This window comes from Diceros bicornis (assembly GCF_020826845.1).
Source record: "Diceros bicornis minor isolate mBicDic1 chromosome 13 unlocalized genomic scaffold, mDicBic1.mat.cur SUPER_13_unloc_1, whole genome shotgun sequence".
NCBI lineage: Eukaryota > Metazoa > Chordata > Mammalia > Perissodactyla > Rhinocerotidae > Diceros > Diceros bicornis.
Genome location: NW_026690866.1, coordinates 12,312,740 through 12,339,324, shown reverse-complemented (window position 1 = coordinate 12,339,324; position 26,585 = coordinate 12,312,740).

Genomic DNA, 26,585 nt, shown 5'->3' with positions numbered 1-26,585 from the left:
AGAATCCCCTGACTGTGATAACTCTTTGTTGATCTTAAAATACAAATACATAACACTCAGGAAAGGAAAGGAAGGAAAGATCTCCTTTCTCTCCTCACCTGAAACTCAATCTCCCACCTCAGAAGCATCACTGTCCGTATCTTCTCTGTCATGCAAAGGAATCAAAGAAAAGAAAATTATTGGTATATATTAAAGTTTCAAGAGCTCAAAGCAAGAAAACCTAATGACCCCTGCAGAGGCATTGATGTAGTGTGAGTTCCATGTCATCTGCCCCGTCTTGTCTTTTATCACCGTGTTTGTCGGGACGTCCTTCTTGGCCCCTCACTCTCCCTGCCTCACTAGCCAGTCTGTCTGCATCAGTGCTACCGCCAGTCTCTCTCTTGCCGTCTTCACTTTCTCTTCCTGTTTCCTGATATCTTCCTAAGTCACCAGAAGTTGTTTGCAAAGGAGCTGTGGGATGTACAGACCAGCTCCTGGGATCGTCTCTGCTGAATCTGAAGACCAGGCAGGGGAGGGCATGGGACTGGAGTTCAGACCACCTGTGAGCACACCTGGCAGGGATGCACCTGTGCAACTAGGTGCAAGATTCAGCAGGGTTTTGGCAAGGTCCAAAGGTCTTAACGGTTCACCTGCACTCTGCAGGCCTGGAGAACTTGCAGTATCTTCTGGCAGCAGAGTTGTTGGGGTTGCTCCAACGTTTCCTCCCATTGATGGCATCCGACCTCATTATCGGGATAGGATGTGATTCTAGTAACTGTCCTCTTGAATATGTAACTGGACATCCTCAAAGGGATGGAGATGCTCAAACGAGGCTTTGGGTTTGATTGGTTTCCACAATCATGTTGCTTCCTCTGTGATGATTTGACCACTATACTTCTTTTCCTCTTACCCTATAAAAACAAATTGTGATTGTCGATCAGAGTGATAAATGAAGCCTGCTTTCCCAGGACAATTATGTCAGATGCCTTGTACTTCTACCCTCCCTCTCTGCCTGTGGGGATTAATCTGACCTGTGTCCTGGGACGTCATCAAAGAGATTTGGGTCAAGAACAGAAAGCTCGAGGTCAAAACTCAGGACTACGGCAGGTCATTTCTTCTCCCCCATGTTGTTAGACACTTATCAGTATGACTTTATTCTCTTTTTGTCCTTGTCACTTTCAACAACAAAATCCCTGGTGCTCCCTGTCAGGACTCACGTTCCCCAGTCTTTTTCTAAATCCCAAATCATAGTATTCTTCTGTACTATATGACTATTCATTTGATTAACCCATTGACCAGTTGGTGTTCATGGCTCCATTAGAGCTTAAATCAGTAGTGAAATTATCATCCACCCCACTCCTAGTGACTCTTATTTGACAACTGTGAACATTAAATCTCAGTACAGAGAATGTATGTCTGAAAAAACTCAACTTACAAATGGAGAATGTGCTGTAAGTGAGAAGTACACACTGGATTTATGAAACCCAGGAAAAAAATGTAAACTCTCTCATTATTAAGTTTTGTATAGACTGCACCCACATTGATGATATTTTGGTTATAGTGGGTTAAAATATACTATTAAAATTAGTTTCACCTGTTTGCTTTCATTTTTTAAAATGTGGCTACTAAGACAAAAATTAAATTCTATAATATAGAGTGCTTAATGTTACTATTGGACAGTGCCGAGGAAGCCATCAGTGAAAATAAATTCCAGAGAAAGTGGTTAGTTAAATTTTTTCCCTAGAAAAGGAGTCTACACTGGCCCACACTGCCAGATGCAGCAAAAACTGTCATACACACACACACACACACACACACACACACACACACACACACACACACACACTGAAAGAATGAAACAAACCTCTTCCTAGAGTCACCACTTCTCCCATGGCATGAGGTTGCACTCCTACTTAGTCCTAAGTGGACTAATCTCAAGAAAGAAGGCAGAAGTCAAGGTAATTTACCAGTTAGGAAGATCTAAAACCAGAGACTAAAGCTCAAGATATGTGGTGAATTTCCTGTCATGGCTTCTGTTATTAATTCAATATGTTTAGGAGACTTTTCCAAGGAGGGTTGTTTTAAAACTCACTTTTTCTTTACTATGTAAAAATATACAGGCTATGTAAAGTATACTTACTCTAGCCAATCAATGAAAAGGAGATGATATAACACGAATACCCTTATTATATGTCACTACTGGATTAGAGAGTCAGGGAACAGCTGACATTGGGTTAATTTGGCCTTAATTAGGCTGATTCTGATTTCATGATCGTCATGTTGATTGTATTATGCTAGAACCTAGGAAACTTCCCAGCCTCCCTACTATTTAACCACAAAGGCCCACCAACCAGACCAGTCCTTGCTGACACATCCCCTGCCTCCATACCTTCTGACAACCCCTGGAGGAATTTCCCCAAATCTCACTCTGTCCCTGTACTCTTCTACCTGACCCAGGGCCAGGGAATCATTTTCTCCAAGGCTCAGGCTCTGCGTGTGCCCAGCTCTGGGGATGGCACTTCTCCCTCGAGTGAAGACAAGGATCAGAGCGCAGACCCTGTGAGTTGCAGCAATTGGAAAAAGACTGGGGTTTGCTGACAGAAAAGAACCTTTAATGGGCACGGTTACCAGGGTCCAAGTAGCCCCAGTGATTCCTCCAGGGAATGTGATGCAGGACAGAGCAGGAATGTCTGCATGTGTTTCGGCTTGGGAATGCCTGTAGGGTGACATAGGTGACATTGGTAATGCATTCGCCAATGTTGTTCACTCATTTATTCATCGTATGTCATGGAGTGCATTCTACATACATCCAGGCAACAGTGTCACTCTCTGGGGCTCACAGGCAGTGTCAGAAGAATTTCTAAATTTTATTTCTAATATATAGGTACAGCACTGGCAATACACTAGGTGTTCCAAGCATTTTTCAAACATTAACTCCTTTAATACTCTCCATAAACCTACAAAGTAGGTATGCTGATCATTATTGCCAACTGAGTGATGAAGAAACTGAGGCACAAATCAGGTAAATAACTCAGTCAATACAAATATCTAGTAAGGGATTGAGCTGGAATTTGGACATGAGGAGTTAGCTCCATACTCTGTGCTCTTAACCACGACATTTACTCTCTAAAGACTTCACATCATGAAAAAATTTGATAAGTTATTCATTTTCTTGGTGCATGGAGTAGCCACACTATTTTATCTGTGTCTGAAAAATAGAATACCTGCGTAGAAACTACTGCACGTACTCACTCAAATTACATCTACCAATGTCCCCAGTCCCTGAAAATTAATACAGAGACAGGGACAGGGGTTGGGGGAGGGGGTGGGTGGGATTTAACCCACCAAGAGCTGCTGGGACCAGGGTCTCACCAGGATCTGCAGGAGCCTCTCAGTGGAGTTGAATGTGGCTGAGCCGTTGCTCATGTGTGATGAATACCGGAGGGTGGAGATGGTGACATTGACTGTGAGGGTCTTCAGGTTGTGCCCCAAAGCTGCAAGACGAGAGGGAGAGTGATGGCCATCTCTGAAAGCTGTCCTGAGACCACACCAGAGTCCTGCACTCATTATAATCTGTCATCTTCTGTCCTAATGGCACCACCACCCACCCGTGTGGTCACCCAAGTCAGAACCAGCATATCTGCTCAGCTCCTCCTCCCTCCCAGTAACACCCATTCACCTTGCACACTGGTCCTCACATACACTCCCTCTCTCCATCCCTGTCCTAGCTCAGGTCTTAACTTCCTTCACCCGGACCAACACCCCAGCAGACTCACTCGATGCTCTGTCTAAATGATGTTCTACGTGGACTACTAGAAGGATCTTTCTGAAATGAATACCTCACTAGGGCCACCACTGCTCTAGTACCACCCATGGCTCCCTATGGCCTTCAGTTTTTAGTTCAACCCTCTTGACCTGGCACTCAAGGCTCTACTCAATCTGGCTCCTGCTGACCTTTCAGTCTCATTTTATCCATCTACTGCGGCTTAAACATTAAGCTTCACGCAACCCAAATTCATTTCATTTCTCCCCATAGGGCATGTTGTTTCTGGTCGGAGACTTTGCTCATGGAATCTTTCTGCCAGGAAAACCCTTCATCCTCTATTTGCCAGGTTCCCTCCTACTCATTCTTAAAGACTCCATCCTGGTGAAAATTTCTCTAGCAAGCTCTTCCCCTCCAAATTATGCCAGGTGCCTCTCCCCGAAATATCCCACATTGTATTATAATGGTGTGTTAATTTCACAAGACTAGGGCTCTCTGAGGGCTGGACTTATACTGAATCATTGGTATAATCTTTGTGATCAGCATGATTGCCCTAAAACCAGAATTTCACACCCTGGCATCCCAGCTCCTGGATCACAACTGGCTGGTGGACAAGTAGGGCCGGAGAACTTCTCTTGAGAAGGAAAAGGGGCACCCAGATATCTGTGGTGGCTTCTGGTGGCACAGGTGATGATCAAGTATGCAGGGACGTGGTCACCGGCTCAGGAGCTGGGGCGAGGGCTGTCATCGGGGAAGGATAGAGTGGGAGGATCCCCCAGGCTCATTCGGTCTCCAGCAGTGGCTTTCCCAGGACCACCATTCACAGGAGAAGCATAAAGGAGAGTGAGGGAACGGGTGACTGTGTGAGTAGAGGGATGAGCAAGCCTGTGGATGAGAGGAGCCGAAGAGAGAGAGATAGGTGAACAAGAGAGACTGAACTTGGTGGAGAGACAGATGGACGGAGAGAAAACTGGACAGACGGATGGAATATCTGGAAAAGGAGGACCAAGGGCGGGGCTTTAGGAGAATTAAAGTGAAAACCACGTGGGGTCAGAATGTGGTGGAGAACATGTCTGTGTCTAAGGTTTTCTCACCCTGGGTTGGGACTCTCCACCAGAACCCGGGAGGGAGAGAAGGGATGAACTAGGGCCCTTCCAGGTGCTTCCATCACCAAGGACAGCAGGTGAAGGAGAACAAGTGCTCCCCAACCCCAAATGCGGATGGGACACAGGAGATCAGGGCCAGGAATACTCACTGGTGGTAGTCGGGGCCACGGCTCCATAGGTGTAACCTGTGGAGAGAAGGCGAGAGGAGCTGAGCAAGAGTTGGGGTGAACAAAAGGATTAAGGGAGAGGGAGGATGTAGGGACCTTTGTGGGAACAGCAGAGGGTAAGTGGGTAGGGGTGTTCAGGGGGGAGGCAACGAGATGGAAGGAGGCTGGACCCAGTGATCACACTGTGATGAGAAGAGTGAACCCAGACCAGGAGGATAGAGCAATGGATCATAGCTCACTTTAGAGCAACGGAAGCAACACAGTTCTCCGACTGGGAGAAACAGTGTGGCTGTAGCACAGCCCCTCACCACTTACGTAGAGGCTGTCCCAGTCCAGGGTGAAGGAGCCCAGGTGGGTGACGCGCTCGGTCTCATGGCTCAACTCCCAGTTAGTCTCTCTCTGTCCAGCCTGGGACATGAGGGGGGTCAGAGTGGAAGGTGCAGATGAGGTCCACCCCAGTGTTTGCCCCACACTTCTCAAGCCTGGGTGAGGAAGATCATGGGGATGTGGAATACTGAGCAGGGTCATTCTGGGTGTGGAAAGTGAGAGAGTGGAAGGGAGGAGGCTGAGGGAGAGGCTGAAGAGGCTGCTCTGATGTCTGGAGGGGCTCTCCTCGGTGTCTCCCGTCTGAGACAACCCCCTCACAAGTAAGGCCTGACTTTCTTTAGGATGTGGAGGGGGGCCTGTGAGTGGCAAAGAGGGGTGAACACACAGACCTGGGTGAGGGGGCCTCTGCAGGTCTGCACGGACAGCAGCGAGAACAGTCATTGCCCTGTGCCATCTGACACATGCAGGCAAGAATGTACCGTTATGTTCTCTCGGTTCTACACTCCAAGGTCTGTTCTTTCTACTTCTTTCCTACTCCACAGCCATCACCCAGGCCTAGGGAACAATCATTTTATTCCTAATCTTATTCCCAGCACCTCCCATCTTGCCTCTTAAGTCTTCATTCTTAACCATGAAGTCCATTTTAACCCACGTGCTTAGACCAAACGCTAATCACATCCTCCTTCTACTCGCATCTCTCCAGAGTCTTCCCACTGGTCTTAGAACAGAGTCCTAAGTCACACCTGATCTGGTCCAGCCTGTCCCCCTCGCCAGTGTGGCTCACGCCCCTCCTCCTGTGTTCCCTCAGCTCAGCCATCCCTCTTCTCAGTTCATGGACACACCAGGCTCTCTGCTTCACAGGTGTCCTCATGTGGGTCCCTCTGCCTGAAACGCTCTCTTGAACACACTCCCACACCCTCACTCCAGTCTAACCCTCCAATTAGCTAAATCCAGTCCCAACTCTAGCTCTGAAGCTAAATATCAGTCCTTCTCAAGAGGGCTTCCCTGCCCCCTCAGGTTGATTCCCCTTGTGCCAAACTCCTACATCACTCTCATCATTAACATTTCAAAATCCAAATTCCCAAATACAATATAAATTCCATGGAGGTGGGACAAGGTCTCTCTGGTTCTCCAGGTCCCCATGCATGTGTCCCAGGGCCTAGCTCATGAGATGAGGAACCATCTGGGTATGTCTAGGACTGCCCTGGTTTGAACACTACCCGTCCTGTGTCCTGGAAATCCCCTCTTTTCTGAATAAGCGAGGATGGTTTGTCACCATAAATTATACACTCAAAGACTATCTATTGCATGACAAGCACACATTCCCCTCAAGAACATCACAGGAAAGCTAGAATGAAAAAGGCACACACACATACACACACAATTAGTAGAGGCCAACAACTAAATACAAAATTACTTAACAAGATTCTCTGCAACGTGAATCACCAGACCGTTATTTCAGAAAAGTTTCAAGAAACAAAGTTAATTCCCTTTAGAAGGCAAGGTGGTGAGGACAGTCTTTTTGGAGACTAGTGCCCTTCCCTGCAATCTACTCTGTTGCTCAGTACTCTTCCAAATGATTTGAAATGTCATAAAGAAAAAAAATTCTCAAAATAAATCTGGCTACTGGCAAATTCAATTTTAAATTTGTTATTAAGTTCAAATCATCTTTTTCCCTGAATGCTCCTCTATTTCAAATTTTTGTGGAGGATTTATAGGACTTTAGAACTCAAGTTGAATGGGTCTAAGGAATGTTGCTGAGTATCCCTCCTAATATTTAATGGGATGTCTTCTAATACTACATACACACGCAAAACATTTTTGTATTTATATTATATATAAATGCTGACTTTTGAGTATTATGCAATGCAAGTAAATCTATATTTTCTACTATAATACACATTTGTAGTTATTTACGTTTGTTTCATGTGTTCTTATTTGCATATAACTGTACTTACTGAAATATTTACCACACAGAAACACACACAGCTTACCATCTTTCCCTTGAATATAATCCATCAAACATCAATAATTTTTCTCAAGATACCTTCACTCTCAGTGACTCCATGTGGTGACAACCCGAGCCCAGGAAATCTCACTAGCAGGTCTTCTGCACAGCGGAGGCTGCCGGAACCTCTTGGTACCAGGTCCACAGGGTACTCACCTGGTCACACAGAAATCCATGGATCAGCGAGGACAGGTGGACCCTGAGCCTGGTTTCACCTCAAACTTGATCTCCACGGATGCTTCTTGTGTCTGAGGGGGGAAAAAAGCGCAAACAAGCGTTTGAGGCCTTTTATAGGGTGTTGGATGGAAAGTTCACCCCATTCACTCTTCTTTTTTTGTATTTACTGATTTAACTGTAACTGTTGGCTGTGACTGGATTTTCCCGATTCCTATCCAGCCACCTTCTCCCCAAGATGGGAGAAACCAGCTTCGTGCTGTCTGCACTTGACTCGCTCAACTCACTTGGCTGGACAGAGACTTTTTGGTGACTCTGGACCCTTTAAACAAGCTTGTCATTTAGGGACCCTGTAAGTGACTCGGCTGACTTGTCAAAAATTTCCACACTTCATTCAGGGCTTGGGAGATTTTCAGGCCCTGGAGCAGGTCTCCCAACCTCGGCACCACTGACATTTGGGGCCGGATAATTCTCTGTCGGGCCGTCCTGGGCCCTGGAGGACGCTGAGCAGCATCCCTGCCTCCCCCTCTAGACGCCAGGAGCGCCCCATTTGTAACAACCCAAACACCGTCTGCAGATGCGGATAAGCCCCCTGGGGACAAAATCACACGGAGGACGATGACGGGGACTCTGAAGAGGGGACGGCGGCGCCCGGAGCCAGGAGGAACAGCAGCCTCGGGAGCCCTGAGCAAACAGCCCGGGGGGGAAAACGGAGCTGCGGGGGGATGGAGGGACGCCGGGCCCTGACGGGGCTGCCCGCGGCACAGGCCCCTACCTGGACGGTGACTGGAGCCGGGACCGCCCGCCGCTCACTGCGCCCCGCCCCTTCCGCCAAACGTCCAAGGGAATCCTGTCCACGCGTAGAAGAGGGGACACATTGCGTAGACCCGCCGCTCCTTCCACGGCGACGCCTGCGCTTCCACTTTCAGTCTCGGGCGGTCGTTCGGGGACGACGAAGGTTTGGGGGCTGTGAGTTGACGGGGCGAGTGGGGCGGGGCCGCGCACCCTAGCCTCGGGGCAGGTGTGTAATTTCTAGAGTGAGTGCGAAGCTGGAAAGCGGGCTGCGTCAGCACCAAGTACAGGGACAAAATCTAGGGGCGGGGCTGTGCACAGGAACCAGCTCTAGGGGCGGAATGTGGGCGGGGATAAGGGTGTGAGTGACTCCAGGACCGGGGGAGCGGTTCTGTGGGCAGTGGGCGGGGACCATGCTGTGGGCGGAACCAGGCCCGAACGTTGTGGGTGGAGACCAGTTCCAGGGCCCGGAAGAGGCGGGGGTGTGGCTGGAATAAGTCAGACAGACTTCACAGGTGGAGGAAATCAGCTCCAGGTGCAGGGCTGGAGACGGGGATCTCCGTGGACCCCTAGACTGTACAGGTAGCTGGATGCTGAACAGCTGTTCTTCAATCCTTTCCCCACGTTTACACAGCCTCATAGAATGATGGGCCCATATTTAGAATTCTAAATATTTGTGCATGTTTGCTCTTCTTAATTTCGTTAAAAAATTGGATCATATATTTACATTTCTCTACAACTTGCTGTCCCAAGCCAATAGATAAGGATATAACGCTATTTTAATTTTAAAAATCTAGGGGGAGGGAGGCCACTACATCGTAGATGCACGTGTAGGAAAACTTCAAAGAGTGGTACAAAGTCAATAAAATATTCTCACTCTACCACTGTCTCCCAGTCCTTTTGCACAGAGATAAACGTCCTTTCCTCCTTTATCCTTCCAGACATACTGTGTATATGTGGGACGGTATATATGTTCAAGCCCAAGAGGGATGTCCCCAAGCAAAATCTTAAGTCCATGAATTGTCTCAAGAGTCAGAAGTTACTGAAAAGAGATTTAAATTTCTGGTGGAAGGAGATGAACCAGTGATGAATCCATAGGAAGACAACAAAGAAACAAGAGAATTTTACCATTTAAAAGGTCAAAGGAAAAAGTGAGAAGGAAAATGTATTCATAATATCTGATGTAACACATCTCTCGATAAGATTTGTATGCTATAAAATTGTAAACACTTATGTCATAAAACAGTAGACATTGAATTCTGATTTATCCTAATTCATTAAATAGTTATATTGGGCAAGGGGAATTATGTTTTTAACATATGTAAGAACACTTCATGTTGATTTTTTCAGAGAAGAAAGAAAATATAAATAGTCAAAAGAGGAAAAATGAAAGAGCTGTATGAATAGCTAATTTAGAAATATGGATTTTCAACCAGAAAATTAAAGAAGTTGTTTTTGGAACCAGAGTCAAGAGTGGGGAAGGTAGCTTTTCATTATAAGGCTTGAAGTATTATTGGAGAGATGTGCGTATACATACACACACACGCACACACACAGGAGCCTGAATTTGTATTCCAAAGAGATCTAACTCTACAAAGAATTTGTAAAAAGGATTCACTTTACAACAGTAGAACGTATTTTGAAAACTACAGACTTCAAGCATTAAAAAAGCTGTCATCATCCCGGTGGAAAAATGAATGAGGCATCACTTTCCCACCGACATGGTGATAAGAATTTTACATACATTACTCTTGAGCATTTTCACAGCAACCCATAAGGAAGATGGTATTATCTATCTCCATTTTGCAGATGAGGAAATTGGTGACAACATATTGCTAAAATTTTCATATAAGTTCTCAATAGATATTGTTTTATGTTAAAATTGTTTATTGAATTTTCTTTTCATTAATAAAATGATATGTGCCATTCTTACAAATAAGCAAAGGGTGTGTAAAACAATTTAGCAAAATGACAGTTTTCTTTTGATATAATTAAATATAACAATCATTTTATTATTCTTCTGCTCTCTGCCTCACATCTAGGAAGATACTTCCTATCCTAAAGGCTTACTAGAAAACTCTACTAAAAATCAAGAATCAGGGAATACCTGTATTATGCAAGGTTACTGAATACATGCAAAAAAAGCCATGATAACAAATTTTTGCACGAAAATCTTAGCTCATTCATGAACTGATGACAACACAAATCATGATTAGACAAGGTATTTCTGTAGAATGACAAATATTTAAACTTTAGACATGTAGAAATGTAGTTCATTACAGTAACTAATGTGTATAAGAAGAATTTTTTCAAACTCACTAAGTACCAGGAAATTGTTTGACAAAATGCACTGCAATATTATTCACAATAGCCAGGAGATGGAAACTACCTCATTGTGAATCCGTGGGTGAAAGGATGAAGAAAATCTGGGGAATCTATACAATGGAATATTATTCAGCCTTAAAAAGGAAGGAAATCCTGTATTCAGAATTGCTTGCCCGGATCATTTCAGTAGCCATGTGCTTTCTTGCTTAGTCCCTTCTTGTCCATTCGCCAACCAGATACCAGGGTGATCCTTTTACGATGTAAGCGCCGCGACCTCTAATGTATCCCTAAAAGAGATTCTGGAGGTAGACTGCCTGGGTACCAGCTGTGTGACTTTGGTCAATTATATAACGTCTAATATTCCTCATCCATACGATAGGGGTTAATAGTATTGTCTCCATAGCACTGTTGTGAGGATTAAATGAGTGAATACATGTCAGATGCCTAGAATGTGCCTGGCACATGGTAAGGCATCATGAAAAATTTAACTGTAATTATAACCAAATTAAATATTGTGATGGCCTATTAATTAAGTGGAACCATATGAAATTTCCAATATTCAACCATTTTGACCCATTATTATTGTTGAATAAATGATAAAACACAGTGAAGGCAGGTTGTGTAGAGTCAAAAAGGATTGGATAAATGAAAATATTTTTAGAAAAATAAGCTGAAATAGATTGCTTTGCAATTTACAAAACAGTTTCTCATACTTTGTTTCATTTAATCTCTATAAAATACTTTTCAGGGTATTATTACCACTGTCTCTGAAGGAGTAACTGACTTTCCCCAAATCACACCACATTAAATAACACAATTAGAGTGGAAACATCATTTCAAGTATAAATCCCATATGATATTTTGTTTCCCCTTCATAATAACATCTGTCCTCTCAAGAAAGTGAGGAAATAATGCTGATTCATAGGAACTTAGTCTTAAAGAGACATACTGTCAGATGATAAACACTTTGACTTTGAAACAGGGGTGTTGCGAGAATAAACTTGGGACCCATGCTTTCTGGGTTTTCAAGTCCATGATTAGAGTTCTGGGAAACAGTAAAAGTAGGGAAAGGGTGAAAAATAGTCCAGAATGAAAAAAGTTTGACGTATGTGTAACTTTATTGATCACCTCAAGTTTCTCTTTTAGTTTTTGGTCTGTGTCACCCTACTAGAATATAAATGCTCTTAGGATAGATCACTGCTATCTTGTAGCAAGTGTTAGGCGCTGAGTAAATGTTTATTAAAGGAATGAAAGTGGCCTTGAATACATCTGCTCTTTACTCACCAGAGAACAGCCCCATAGCAGGCAAATGGCATCATTAACAAAATTTTAAAAATCATATCCTTATTAGCTCATAACCATGGATTCAAGGCTCCCATTTATTTCATACTTTCTAAGTACAGAAGAATTCTGGTGTATTAGGGAATGTTTCCACAGCCTTGCTGTAAAATAAAGCAAGACTTTTTGGCCCATTGATTGCTGGTTCCAGCAGGGCCCATCCCTATACTTACCTCTAAACAATTAACTATAGATTTGTTATCCCAATGAACTGCGATTTGGTATGGAACCTGTTTTATCAGTGTCATGCAAAAGTAGACATTTGATATGTCTTTAAGTGGTGATATGGATAATAATGTTGATGCAGAAGAAAACTAAAAATTCTCTCTGGTCTTTGTCAAGGGCATGTGGGTGAAGGGTATCTTGGAGTCACTGGATTTGAGAACTCAAAAAGACTCATCCAACTCTTCATGTTACAGGTGAAGAAAATGAGGTCTAAAGAGGTTGAGAGATTTGACCAAGACTAATTCCTGTGACTAGAGAGCGATCCTCTGATTCTCAGCTGGCCACATTGCATAACATCTCCAGCTCCAAACAGCCACAAGAAGCAAGTCTGTTGATGTCCAGCTAGAAATGATTCCCCTTCACGTTTTTACTTTCTCTCTCTTAGATGCCTGCTCTGCCCTGACAAGGAATTTATCTGATGTTTACGCTACACTTAAGAAGAGGAAAATACTCATGGGAAACACTATTGTGATTCAGTGTGGCACTGGAGAGCACAGTCATGAAAAAATGAGAATCAAAAGAATAATAGGTACATAATATTAGAGAAGAAGAGAAAATCGATTATTTTAGTGGGACATAACTTATAAAGTTTAGAACTGGTAAATAAGTGGAGGAATGTGAAAGGAGGCTAGATTCCTATATGAAACTTGAAAAATACTGTGACATGAGCAAGAATTAATTTAAACATGTTAATAATTATTCCATTCATAAGAGCAATGAATTATTTAAGATAAGTAGTTAAAATAATTGGAACTACACATTAGTTATATGAAGAAAATTATAAAGAGATACAAAGCATGTAAAAGCTCAGGTTAAATGGAGAGATATACTATACTTGTGACTGAAAACAGTGTTTCAAAGATATCAGTTTTCCAAACATTATTCAGATTCCATATGCTTCAAATCAACTTTTGAAATGATGCAGTGTTTGTTTTATAGACTAAAAGATATCCATTTGTAAAATAAAACACTGGACCATCAACTAACATTATTCACAAGTGAATCATTCCAAATGGATTATAGGGCTAAAATTAAAAGTAAAAATCCACCGCATATAACAGTGATGGATGACAATATAGAAGAATATCCATAATCTTAAAATTAGTGAAGATATTCTTAATATATATGCTTAAAGATGTCTGGTTCAAAAGAGGAAGGAGAAAAAGTAAAATGGAACATGATATGGTCTCTGTCTTTCAGAGACTTAATCTAGAGAAGAATATTCCAGTCTATGATATTGGATAAAGAAATAGAAATCTGTGATAATTACACAAATAATGAGAGGACATATTTATATGGTAGCATAATGTATCAGTTAGGTTCTACTGTATAACAAAATATCCTAAAAATTGGTAGCTTCTAATAAGAATAGTTTATTTTTTCTCAAAGTTCTGTGGGTTAACTGGGAAGTTATTTTGATCTGGACCTATTGGTGGCTCAGCTGGGATTGAATGGTCTAGGACGGCCTTATTCACATATCTGATTGTTGACTTGAAGTCACCTGGAGTGATGGAGATGTGCAGTCTATCTAGACTCATTCACATATTGATGGCCTCAGGCTTCCCAAGGGCAGCCGGAGAAGGAGAAGTACCAACAATGAGCAATTGTTTTTCAAGCCTTTGCTTATGTCATTTGCTAATGTCCCATTGGCCAAAGCAAGTTACAAGACCAAGTCTACCCAGAGTCAACGTGGGATGCTATGACCAAACAGACAGAGGGAGAGGACTAATGTGTGGCCTTTTTTGCAATCTTTCACACATAATTTTAGAGGAGAATTAGTATGAATGTTTATGTATTTGTTCATTTGAATGACAGAGGAAAATTGTACAAAGCCAAAAGAAACGTAAAGCAAAAAATTAAGCAGAGATGTAAGGTAAGTTTAGTTGGTATTTAAAGTGGGTCTGCAAAAATGTGGTAGTTTATTTTTCAAGTGTATGCAAGTTCTTGTGACCTATGAAAATAACTTACATTTTGATTATTTTCTCCCCGAATGTGTTTTATTCCTTAACACTGTTGAAGTGTTTCTCTCTGGCCTTAGGAAAATAATGTAGCACTTGGGAGCAAAGATGCAGCCTAATAGCCCCACACTGGAGGCCAAGATGGAGAAGACCACCACGGCCACCATGACCTTGCCCTTGGTGCTGTGGTAGACAGGGAGGAAGGTGACCCAGACACTGCAGAACACCAGCATGCTGAACGTCAGGAACTTGGCTTCATTAAACGTGTCAGGCAGGTTCAAGGCCAGGAAAGCCACTGTGAAGCTACCCAGGGCCAAGCAGCACAGGTGTCCAAGGACGGTAGAAGGCAGTGACCGAGCCCTTGTTGCACACGATGAAGATGTGGCGGTGTTCAGAGTGTGCATCTGTGTCAATGAAGGGAGGAGAGGTTCCCAGCCAGATTCCACAGAGACTCAGCTGGATAAAGGAGGAGATGGGAATGATGAAGTTAGGTTCCTCTGACACCAACCACTGCCTCATCCTTCTCCTTGGTGCAGTAACCTTGAAGGCCACAGCCACAGTCATAGTTTTGGCCAAGACACTGGAAACAGCCACAGTAAATACAACTCCAAATGTGATTTGTTGAAGACTGCAGGTGGCTGTGTTGGGACGACAAATGAAGAGTAAGGAGCAGAGGAAGCAGAGGGTGAGGGAGATGAGCAAGATGTAGCTGCGAGTCCGATTATTGGCCTTGACTATGGGAGTGTCTTGGTGCTTCACAAAGACCCCCAGCACCACAGCTGTGAGGAGAGAAAAGCACAGAGCTGTGCAGGCCAGAGCCATCCCCAAGGGGTCCTCATAAGCCAGAAAGGTCACAGCTTTTTGGAGGCAGCGATCTTGCTCTCTGTTGGCATACTGATGATCTGGACACTTCACACACTGATCCATGTCTGGGGAGAGATGCAAAGTGTCCTCAGCCCAGGCTCAGTCATTTTCTCTTATTTGCATGCCCCCAAAGAAGACATTGGGTAAGTTTAGCCAATTGTCTTCCTTTGTTGCTCCAGGCACCAAATAACAGAATGCTCTGCAGAGAACCATTCCCAGTTAATACTGCCCATCTTCTTTCTGGTTAAGTAAACAAAGCTATTATCCTTCTCAGTATTTATGTTGCATATTCATGAATGCTCTTTTTTCTCAGCAGAAAACCAAAAGTTCTCCCTGTCTCTCTGAGCTATACCCCTGTAAACTATGGCCTAGATTTACTCATTCCATGAGCAAGCAGTTATTGGAAAACCTCCATGAGCCAGATAATATGCTACATTCTAGGGAAACAGAGATGACCAAGTCATAGACCTCACTCCTAGGGAGTTTCAAAATAAGACCCTTTATACTATCTAAAATGATCTCCAGTACATTTCATCTTGATTTCGCTTCCACCACTTCTGTTAAGATTTTAGTCACTTCTCTCCTACGTTATCATAAAGTCTTTTTACTCTGGTTCCCTGCCCTTGTACTGCATCACAAGTGATACTTCTACATGTAAGTGGAATCATGATTATCCTCCATTAAAAAATCCGACAAACTCTTAGGAAGACCAAAAAGACTGTATAACCTTGGTCTTGCCTACCTCTACTACCTCTGCTCTGATTTTTAAGATTCCCAAATCTTCATGTGGTTCTGAAAGTGTTCCGTGCCCACTCATCCCTGCAGGTATCAATACATGCTTTGTCCTTCTACAGGGGCATTGCTCCTTCCTCTTTACGTCCCCTTAAATTCTCTCACTTTTCACGTTTAGAACTACAATCTGCCTGATAACGTTTTCTGTGGATGGTGTGAGTTAGGGTTGGCGAGTCATTGTCTTCTTCATGAAGACAGCCAATTTACCCAACATGGTTTATTGAAAAGGCTTTCATTTTCCCACTCCTCCTCAGTGTTTCCTTGTAAATCAGACGTCTATACGTGAGTCCCTATGTGAGCAGTTTGTATCTGAACTTACCATTTGTTTCCGTTGATTTTCTTGTTTATCATCTTGATGAACCTCCTCTATTGTGATGCTATAATACTTGATGTCAGGTAGAGTAAGTCCTCCCACTCTATTCTTTGTCTTCAAGATTTTCTTAGCTAAGTTTTTCCTTTATCATTTCCATAAGAATTGTATCAATTGTAATTTCCACAGAACGGGTCAGCATTTTAGCTGCAATTTTGTGGAAGCTGTAGATTAATTTGGACAGTTTTGATATCTGTAGAATTTTGAGTCTGTTCAGTCACAAATTTGATTTATCCCTCCAGTTCTTTCAGTTTTCCTCCATTTTTCTAAATGCTGTTCTATAAATTAATGGACAGAAATCTTTTGAAAGTCTCATTAAAGTTATTTCTAGGTACTTCATACTTTAAGATGTTGTAAATGTCATTTTTTTAAATTTAAATTTTGAATGCTTATGACGGGTAGATGGAAGCAAAACTTTCTATATTAACCTTGTATTCAGCCACCAATAAACTCAGTTAATACCTTAATTTATATGGATTTTACATTTATGCCATAATATCATCTGAAGATAACATCAATTTTACTTCTTCCTTTGAAGTAAATTATTCCTTTTATTTCTTTTCCTGCCAATATTGTATCAGGCAAGACCTCCAGCAAAACGTCTAGTAGAGGCAGTGATGTTAAACATTCTTCTCTTATCCTTGCTTTCAACAGTGCACCATAAATTTCCATTCTGTGAATACTATGTATGGGAGTAAGAGAGTTTACTTCTGTTCCTGATTTGGTAAGGGTTGTTTCTGTTGTTGTTGTTTGTTTTAAAATATGAATAGGTGTTTAATTTTACTAGTTTTTCTTACAGTTATTGAGATTATTATTTCTCTTTTTTCAGAGATTAGTGTACTGAATTACATTGCATGAACCTAATTTGGTCATGATATGTCCTTCTTATAAAATATAGCTAGATTTGGAACGTTGAATTGATGTGATTTTTTTTTTATTTTAGAATAAATGAATTTAATCCAAGAAAGAGAGTGGCCTGTAATTTCCTTTCCTGCAATGATTTTGTTAGATTTTGGTACCAATGTTAATCTGGTCTCTCAAAGTGAGTCAAAAAGATTTCTGTATTTCCTATTCTCTGGAAGAGATTGAGTAGATGTATATTATTTCTTTCTTGAATGTTTGGGAAGATTCATCAGCTTTGTACCGAATAAATAGCGTACAATTCAATTTTCTAGAAATGTTTTAAAGTATGGTCTCAATTTCTCTAATAGGTATGGAAATATTCAGATTTTTCATTTTTTCTTGAGACAGTTTGGTAACTTTATTTGCCTGGAAATTTGTGAATTTCCTCTAAATTTTCATTGTATCAACATGACGTTATTTATGTTTTCTTCATGCTAAAAATTTTCCATATGATCTGCACTGATTACTCCCTTTTCAGCCTTGGTATTTTTTTGTTGCAATTTTTCTCTTTTGTTGATCACTAGTACTAGGATTTTATTGAGTATATTTGTCATTTATTAGAATCTAATTAGGTTTTATTTATCCTTTTGATGTTTCCCTTTTATTGTGTTAACACTTCCTCTAATATTTACCATTTTGTGTTTTCTATTTTCCTTTTGTTTAATTTTCTGCACTTTTTCTAGCTTGTGATGAATGCTTAGAATTTATAACTTCAACATTTCTATATTTAAATATACACAATAATATATAAATATATATAATCTAGGCTTATATATTTCTCTCTAATGATAGTTCTAACTCCCCCCCATAAGATTTGATGAATAATATTTTTAATTGGAAATACATTCTAATATCCATCATAGTTTACTCATTAATCATCGGTTGTTTACAAGTGTATTTATTAATCTCCAAGCATGTAGGAATTGAAGTTAGTGGACGTAGTGTTCTTTAGATGTGCATATGGAACATATACCCAAATTTACCACGTGCTAAATGTGCACGTGGAAGCTTTATCCAAATTGACGATATGCCAGACTATATCATCAATCTCAGTACATTTCAAAAAAATTGAAATTATACAAAAGATGTTGTGAAAATAAGCTTCATATCAATCACAAAAATAAAATTAGATAATGCCACCATTGAGGTTATTCCAGCATTGCACCATTTAATATCATAAATCTGAGTAATTCCAAGATGTTAATTATTGTATGAAAAATCTTCAGTGATGGTTTTCTGTCCCTCTTCTACTTCATGACCCAACTCCCAAACCCACATTGTCTGTGTTCTAGTCATGTTGAACCTTTACTCAGCTCCCTAGAATATTAAATGCAGGGCTAATTTGCCAGTTTCTGCCATTTCTAAGAATTCCACCAAGAATTTAATCCGCCTTCATTAGTCTGATATAATACTAATGTTACTGCCTCTATGAAGAAGTCCATGGCACTTCCCTCCCCACAAACATATATCCTATCACTTATTTCATCCCATGGGTCTCTGCATACCTATATTGCAGCCCTATGTCACCACCTTGAATTCACATCACTACATGTTGTCTCCCCTACTCACCTGTGAACTCAAGGAGATCAGGGACCAAGCTGTACCATAAGCTCATTGTACCCCATGGAAATACTTACTTCTTAAATCAAACACAACCTTCTGAGCTCCTGCTCTGTGCCAAGAACAGCACCAGACACTGGAAAGGTAAGGATTTGTTCAATGTGATCTAAATGTAGCTTTAAAGAAGATGAAAAGTAAGGACTTGCAATACCATGTGTTAGATTACATGAGAGAGATTTAAGTTAGGTTACTGTGGAGTGGTCATAAAGGCTTTCCTTGAGATGATAATGTCTGCAGTGGTGTTAAAATGAGTAAAGCAAGCTAGTTCAAGGTAGAGAGAGAGTGTATCATTTTCGGAGGAAATATTATTGGCTATAAAAGTTAAATTACTTAATGGAGGAAGGCAACATTTTGACCCTGCAGTCCTCATCCAGAGCTTTTCTGTGTCTTTGGGAGAACGGTGCATACAAAAGAGAGGTGGAGAGCCAGCCCTGATAGCCCAGTGGTGAAAGTTCAGTGCTCACCACTTCAGTGGCCCAGGTTGGTTTCCTGGTCATGGAACCACACCGTCTCTCTGTGAATTGCCATGCTGTGGTGGTGGCTCACATAGAAGAACTAGAATGATTACGACTAGGATATGCAACTATGTACTAGGGTTTTGGGGACAATAATAAAAGAGGAAGATTGGCAACAGATGTTAGTTAGCTCAGGACAAATGTTTCCCTTCAAAAAAATAACAGATGTGGAGAATGTCGCTGCAAGGCATATACTCACCTATCTCATTGGAAATCTCATTCTCTGGGCAGGGAATGCAATCAAAACAACAGGCAGCCTTGCTCTCTTGAGGGCTCTTCCTGAATCCCGGACTGCAACTCTCACTGCATACAGAGTGTGGAGTCTGGAGAAAATCAGATAACACTTGGTAACAGCTGTGACTTTTACCTAATTTTCCAGAACTAGAGTGTTTTAGAGTATTGAGTCTTAACAAACGTAATCTTGAAATATCTAAATCCAATTCATTGGTTGGATGCCATGCTTATTGTATGATATAAAACACTGGTACACCTCAGACATATTGTGGATTTGTTTCCAGAGGACTGCAACAAATCAAATATTGCAATAAAGTGAGTCACGCCAATTTTTTGATTTCCTAGTGCATTAAGAAGTTATGTTTACTCTATACTGTAGTGTAATAAGTGTGCAATAACATTATCTCTAAAAAACATGTACATCACTTAATTTTTTTTAATTTATTCCTAAAAATTACTAACCACCTTCTGAACCTTCAGCAACTTGCAGCCATTTGCTAATGAAGCTCTTGCTTCCATCTTGGATTATTGGTAAAAGAAAAAATTACTTCAGTTGGAAGTGAATTGTTAAATTCCCATATGTGACCCTTTATGAAGCTCTGAGGGGGCACAAAACCCCTACAAGAGTTTGGTTATTCATGTGTGGTGTAAGTAATTATGATTGGGTTCAATCCACCTCAGTAATTCCTGTGTCCCACTCAATCACCTCCTCAGATAAAGACAATTCTTGACCACGTGGAGCATGTTGGGAATATTCTCCTACTTTCACCTTAAGTCCAAGACCTTCGGGAAAATTCCAAAAGTTGAGAATGGTTTACTCTGAATCTGATTTTCCTTCATCAGCCAAATTCACTGAGTCACCAGCAGGATTGTTAAATTCTATCTTCCTCATAAGAGGGTGCAGCTAAAAGAGACACATCATCCTGTGGTAAAGTGGGCCCGGGTGTTAAAGAGAAAACCCTGAATTGGGGACAGCCTTTCATTGTCTGTAATCCTTGCTTCATAATGTAACTTTATTACAAGTATCCAATGAAGTAAAGTAAATTAAATCATATGGAGAATTAAAATATCATAGCGTTTCTAAAATATCTGCTAGTTTCAAGAGAAAATGCCTAAAGACAAGAATATCAAGACGATCAGTGGTGATAGGATTCAGACAAATCTCAAGTACAAGGTACAATCTAGCCACCCTCATGCACTCTCTGAATTTTCCCAGACCATCAATCTGCAAAATGATGTTAGCAATACCTAAATTTGTTGCAGAATTAAATGAGATCATTTATGTAAAGTATTCACTATGATGTTCAGCACAAGATAGGCACATAAAGGGCAAGTTCTCTTCTTCTTGGCATTGAAGAGCTTCATTGGAGAAGGCAGGATATTCCCTATTGAAAGGTTAGGCCGGCAGAATGTTGGGATCCTTTGTGACACAAAGCATTGATATTGACTCATAGCTTACTTCCTCGTTGCCACTAGAACCTTCTTGTAGATGACTTACTACCCAAGACTTGATTTACCTCCTAGAGAGTGAAACAAGTACAGAAACTCTTGTGCTTTTCTTGGAGAAAGAATCCTAACTGCTTGGTTTGAGCACCTGTGGAACCCCATAAGAAAGTCACTTTTACGAGTGTACATGTTGATAAGGGGTAGAGACTTCACCTGCCAGGGACAAAACCCCAGACATTCCCCACTTCCAATTGGCTGCCTTTCTGTATGTTGAAGAAGCATCTTGTGAAGGTTCCAGGCAACAGCATACACAGCATTTTACACACTGTAACTCCATTCAGTCATGGTTGTGTCAAAAATCTGCCAAGGCAACCATCCCAAGGAGGCATTGGGTGGACAAATCTCCAGTGTTTTACAGTCAGACTCAGAAATCGTGCAAGGAATAAAGGGGAACCACAACATTGTGAGGTAAACGTCTTCTGGATATTTGGAAGGGTTAACTCTCTGGATAAATTTTTCAAAGCCAGGGACCTCACTATGGTGGTGTGAAAAAATGAGAGTCCCATGGAATGAGTCAAGGCTGAAATCTCTCACTGTGGATAAAATCCCACTGTGATGTCGTGACCCAGACTTTCTATATCACTAAATACTCCCAAGTAGAAAAGCTCAAGCTTATGAAAGAGTTGACATCACCATAAATGATAGCCACATTCCCTTCTGTTTCCTATAATTGCAAATCATATGTCCATGTACTTGAGTAATATGACCTTTCAGTGACAGGGATCATTTCCACAAAGGCTGCACAGATTTAATTCCTGTAAATCTCTCCTCTCAAGTCTGAGAGAAACTCAACATCTTTCTTGTCTTCCGAGATGACCAGCCCCACCCAGATCCAACTGAAATGAAGCAGCAAAGAGACCATGCCAATGGCTAGAGATGTGTGCCTGGGGGCCATCTAATAGAGAGATGGAAACTGCTCATCATCATTCAAGGTAAGATCAAAAGGACCATAGGTAAGCTAAAAGGAAAAGACAATTGGAAGCAATATGAGGACGATGATTGGCAAAAATCAGAGTCTCAGTCCTGAAGGCTGTTCAGCAACACCTGGAGTGGTAGAAGGGGACAATTGCTCATTTCATTTTCTAATCATTTTCCACTCCCTGAAAGCTTTCTAGAAAATAAGATCAGTCAGTGTTCCAGGAAACTGCTTTGTCTCCTTCCCCCTCAACCTGCTCTCTACTCCAAAGAAAGGAAATGTCATACCCCATCAATGTCCTGTACACCTACCCTTTGAGATCATATCCTTTGAGAGATGCACAAACCCAGTCTCCTCCTCTCTTCCTTTTTAGGCCCCTGAGAATGACACCAAAGGAGACATGGTTTCATCTCTCCCCATCCCACGCAGTCTTACCTGTGGAAATTTGTACAGTTCCAGCAGTGTTCCAATCTGGGCAGAAATTGCCCAGGTGGTTCCTGTAAGGACCGCTAGAGACTTGCTCTCTCTCCTGCAGTTGTAATTAGGGATGTCCTTGCCCAACTCTGAGAGCCAAATCAGGGACCTCTCCAATGTCCTCCGTTCACTGGGCAGGGCATTATAGAGATCAAATTCCAGAGACATGTTGGGCAAAATATGAGGGTTCCTGTTGATTTCCTCAATGGCAAAAACCAAGGACAGAACATACTGGTAGTTCTTGTACTGAAACCTACATAGAGGGATAGGGATCATTAGGGAAAATACTCAAAATGATTTCCTTCAAATGCAATACAATGACTTTATTAAAATGAATTTGCTATTGACTCGAATGTCTGTGGCAACAGATGGTTCTCCTGAAACCTTAGAATTTATAACTAAAGGAAATCACATGACTCCAGCTGTGGAACGTCCTTACTGAATTCCACACTCATGAATGAAACTGGTTAAATACACAGAAGAAAGTACAATGAATGGAAAAACAGATCACATTCAGAGTAGACTTGTAAATGGCTCTGTGGTTCAGGATCCAAAATGCTTGTTTATAAGAGCACACCATTAAATCCTTCCTAGAAGAGCAACAATATTAGCATGAGATTGGACGTAGCCCTGGGGAGGAAGAGTAATTGCAACTGAAAGATACGTGACAAGCATAGATGCATGACATGTGCACGTTGAGAATGGTGCAACAGAAGGCTGTCAATCAAATTGCCTAAGCCTCTGCCCCTTCAAACCTGTGCGTCTGCCACCATCAAAACCAGGAAACTAAGGTGAACTTCAGAGATCCAATGAAGGAGGAATCATCAACAGGCAGGAACAATTGACAGAATCAAGAAGGACTGAAAGGACTAGAAACACTTAGGAATCTAAGAGAGACAGCATTGTAAAGTTTAAAAAGCTTCTCATCCATTTCTTATTTTAAAAATATAAAATTAAAATTAATCATTAACGGTACCTATTCCTGATAGCCCATATTGTCTTCATCTTTTCTACAGACTTTCTACACACAAATAACACCTAAGCCAAAGAAAATTCTCTGCATTTCTATTGCCTGGGATCTGTAATAACATCAAAAATAAAATAGAGCAGTCACTTGTATTTATTTCAAGTGTTCTATTATTTGAGGATTGATTAGTACCCTAGTTCATGCTCACTGCTTGTTAATGTTCCCCGTGTCCTTGTGAAGAATAGGTGTTCTTCACTTGTTGGGTATAGGGTTTGATGTGTATCCACTAAATCAAACTTGCTAATTTGTTTTTCAAATACTCTATTATTAGATATATGTTATGATTTGTCTCAGAGGAAAGTTTAAATTCTTCACTATGATGATATATTATTTCTCCTCTTGCTCTGCCTCCTTCTCCTATACTTCCTCCTCCTCCACATTCTTTTTCTTCTTGTCTTTTCCTCCTTCTCCTTCTCCTTCTCTTCCTTCTCCTCCTTCCTTTCCTAGTTGAGGCTATATTATCTTCACATGACATCGTGTGTAGTATAACAACGACTATGTCTTCATGATCAGTTGAACTTATATAGCATTGGGGATTAACCACTTAATTCCTAATTATGCTTTTTTCCTCATCTGTTTTTTCTGATATTATTATAGCTACCCTGGGTTGATTTTTGATTGGTATTTTCCTAGCATATCTTTATATCTTCTATTATATTTTGAATTTCTAGTTTTCCATGTTTTTTAGTTTTCACATCTTCTAAACAAGATACAGCTAAATTTGTCATTGTCACATCAAATTTAACTATCTGTATTTAAGTGGAGAATTTAATCCATTTACATTTGTTGTGATTATTTATATCCTTGTTTTGCTCCCACTATCTATATGTTTTCCTTCTATTTTTTCCACAAGTTTTGTTATGTTATTTCCCATTAAATTTTATTGATTTATACTTATTTTCCATATTCTCTTGTATCTCCTCTATTTGGGTGAGAGTTATATTCTCTACTTCTATTTTACCTCCAGCCCACATTGCCTGAAGCGGAAATAGTTTCTTATCTCCTGAGAAATTTATAGACCCTTTAACTTTCAGTTTTACCCTCATGACTCACTTATTTTTGTTGTACAGTATTTTATTTCTCTTTTTTCTTTACTCTCTCTCATCATCTCCATATCTACCTTATCTTTCATGTTTTCTAGTTCCTTGTCTTTCTATGCTGCATTCTGCTTCCTTCAGAATTCAAATTTAGTTTTCTATTCTCTCTTCTGTTGTAGAACTTATCTATGGAGTTTTAAAGCTCAACATTTATTTATTTTTCATCTCTTAAAGTTCTATAAGGCCCTTTGACAAATATATCAGATCATTTCTAGAGTCTCCTGTTTGATTTTGTTATTCCATTTTATGTTGTTCCATTTTTTATACACAGTTATTTTATATCTTGAAGTTAGTAAATGTAATATTGGAGGTTTTAGTGTTTAAATCTATTGTTCTATTTTTAATTAGCTCATGATTTGATGACTCTTAGCGACTATGGCATGTATTCCTTATTTGTTTGATGAACTTTGATCATGAGCTCATTTTTGTCTGATTTTAATGTGTACAGAATGTAAGGCTTTAGTTTAGATTCTTTCCTCCAGGGAAGAATGTCACTGGTTTCTGCTCACAGTCATGTGAGGTGACACCAAGCTAAGTGACTTTTTTGTTTGACTCACAACTAATTTGTGACTCCCAGATTCATTCCCTCAAGTCACTGGTGACTCAAAGACAAATCCTTTAATTAGAGGATCATACTGGCCTTAGACAACTGGGTGAATCCAAATTTGTCTAGTGCTTTCAATTTCCTTCTTCTTTCCTTTGAGATTTGGCTTACTTCATGTGAACTCAAGAATGCAATAACATTATATTTTATGGAAGATAGTGTTATGTGGAGGGAAACCCCTTAGAGGTATCTAGTCCTCCATACTCCTAGTATTTCATTCTCTTGGATACTCCTTTGGATTTCTTTCTTTTAATACAAATTCTTTCTTTAAGTTGAAAGGAAAATAAATTTTAAAATCAAACGTGTGACCTTGGGAGCATAGAAATAACTTACACGCTATTCAACAAAATAAGTTTATGATATAGAAAATTTTATAGACCAGTAATGTATGTATGGATTAGGTACATTTAACTGAAACTGAGAACCTCTATTTAGAACATATTTAATTAAATTTTAGGAGAATCATTGAGAGGCACACTCCAGGAACATTCTGTTTCCGTGAGGTGCACACACACTACACATATACTTGATGGTCATGTGACAAGCCATGGTATGGCCAACTTTAGTTCAACTTAGTTCAGATGTTATATGATCAATTAAACTTGAAGAAGGGAGAGTGTCCAGAATGTCCAGAAGCCCCATGTGTTCCTAATGTTAGAGCATTAAATACTGAGAACAAGGAAGATTGGGGCAGGTGTTGTAGAAACAAGTTGCAATGTCTAAAGAGCAGAGAACAGCATCCACATTAAACTTTTTGCAGATTGTGTGAGACTTCTGAAAATAAAGCACTCCTTTCTGAGGAAAAATGAAGAACGTTTGTGTGTCAGTTGAGGCCTCCAAATGCTGAGGTGGAGTTAGGAGTACAAGAAGATTATTGTGGCATAACACCTGTGAAGAATAAAAGGATTGGGTAGGGACAGCCCTCACACTGAGACACGGATTTTACTGCCTCTGAAATAAAAAAAAAAAAAAGAAATGTTTGGCACAGGAGCTTCCAATCACAATGTGGATATGCTAGTCCTCCAGCACCACTCGAGACCTACTGAATCAGAATGTCTTGGGTGGGGTCCAGCAAACATTCTGTGTTTTAACAAACCCTCCAGATAATTCAGATCCATAATCAAGTTTGAGGATGACGAGTTTCAAAAAAAAGCACCATACCCAAGAAGTAAACACTGAAAAAGAAAAAAATTGTCTAAATACTTTGTGTTAATGTTATTTTTTAAAATGCAAAATACAAACTACTTTAAAGAATGTGCATAAAATTTAAAACCATCTTGAACCAAGAGCTTAATCTATACCTAGAGACACTGGATTTGGAGAAAAAGAAAAGAAGTAAAATACTAATTAATTTTTCATCCAACATTAAGGAGTCAGTGAGGCAAGACTTCAGATTCTGGGTTCTTTTTATTTCTCAAATTAAAAATATTGTAAAATAGGGGCCAGCCTGGTGGCATAGTGGTTAAGTTTGCACACGCTGCTGGTGGCCTAGGGTTCGTGG